The sequence below is a fragment of the Myxine glutinosa genome, chromosome 4, assembly GCF_964187855.1.
Source record: "Myxine glutinosa chromosome 4, kmMyxGlut1.1, whole genome shotgun sequence".
Taxonomy (NCBI): Eukaryota; Metazoa; Chordata; class Myxini; order Myxiniformes; family Myxinidae; genus Myxine; species Myxine glutinosa.
In genome coordinates, this window is record NC_136264.1 from 160,378,327 (window position 1) to 160,379,905 (window position 1,579).

Here is a 1,579-nt window from a genome sequence, read left to right on the forward strand (position 1 = left end):
CAAAAGCCCACTGGCGTGGTGACATCATTCCACGCACCAAGTGGGCGGTGGCCACGCCCGAGGGGTAGGCGTGGCCTCATGATATACACCGGGCGACCAGACCGGAGCAGTTCAGTGTTACAGTGTGCTCTTACAATAAAGACGTTTATATGTTACCGCTTGTCCGCTTCCTCCTTGCTCACAAGCAGCGCGCGTAACGCCGCGCTTTAATATTATATTACACACACACACACACACACACACACACACACACACACACACACACACACACACACACACACACACACACACACACACACACACACACACGGATAATTTAATATTACCTTTCACATAGCTACAAAGGCTCAGGCACCATTGAACAATCTTTTTAAATCCCTCCCAAATCGCACCCCAAAAAAAGAACTATTTTTTTCCAAAATAATCTTCTTTTTTTTTCTTTTTTTTTTTTTGCTTAAAACACTCCCCAGCACTTACTGATGAACCTTTGAACGTTTGACAAAGATTTGTTAAACCATCTCTGAGAAAAATGGTGACAGGCACACACAGACTGACAGACAAACGGCTCTCTTTTAGTATTGGTATAGATATATAAAGCTGAGTTTGTGGCTGTGGCCGTGGGTGATAAGCTCCGCCCATTCTACAGGCCACGCCTTCCCTCCTCTCCCACACGTCATAAGCACCGCCTTTCAGCCAAGCCACGCCTTTCTCTCCAACGGCCCAGAAACCCAAACGTGAGTCGCCGCATCACATTTTGGGACATCAAAAGTAGATACTTTTTGTCTGCTGGACACAATCACGTGTTGCTTGTAACTCAATTTTTTCTCAGCAGAATTTGCGAAGCATTACTATGACTGTTACAAGCAAAATGATATTCCGTGTTTCCTTCCATGTGAGGTGAGTAAAAGAGACGTCCCTGCACGACAAAGCAAACCATGGTGGACATGTAGGAATGTACAACGTATGGCTGCTGTTCCTTGTGCTTTGGCAATATTGGATCTCGTCTTCTGAGTAATCCTCAGTGTGCACAGCAATATAATGAAAACTGGTTCCGAACCCTGAGCAAGGGCAAGGCAAGCAGTGTTTCACACCTGCGCATAATGGAGGCAACATTTAGTAGGATGAAAGCAACTTCCACCCCTCTCTGTTTCTCCAACACCCCTCTGTCTTCTCCCTCCTCTCTCTCTCTTCCCCCTCTCTTAATATTCCAGTCAGCGAAGCGACCTCTGCTAGTTTTTACTATTGTATTATTGATATTAACGATATTGTAGCGGCTACCGCTGGGTATACACAATCGCCTTGCACCTACCGAGGATGCGGAGCGATCACCATGCCGGGCTCGCCCAGGACGCCCGGGCACGCCCAGCCTCGCCTTTCCAGGGCTCGTCCAGGACGCCCGGGCATGCCCGCTCTCGACTTGCCAGGCCTCGTCCGGGACGCCCGGGCATGTCCAGACTCGCCTTTCCAGGGTTCGCCCAGAACGCCCGGGCACGCCCAGCCTCGCCTTTCCAGGGCTCGTCCAGGACGCCCGGGCATGCCCGCTCTCGACTTGCCAGGCCTCGTCCAGGATGCCCGGGCA

The 1,579-nt window shown here is 50.3% G+C and overlaps 1 long non-coding RNA gene across 1 annotated transcript; it reads left to right on the forward strand.

Annotated features, from left to right (window-relative positions):
- Positions 1–712: 712 nt before the first annotated feature.
- LOC144891566 (uncharacterized) lies at positions 713–1,285 on the forward strand. The gene is made up of 3 exons (XR_013622997.1): positions 713–734; positions 833–897; positions 1,212–1,285. It is a non-coding gene; the product is annotated as an uncharacterized LOC144891566 (long non-coding RNA).
- The last annotated feature ends 294 nt before the right edge of the window (positions 1,286–1,579 follow it).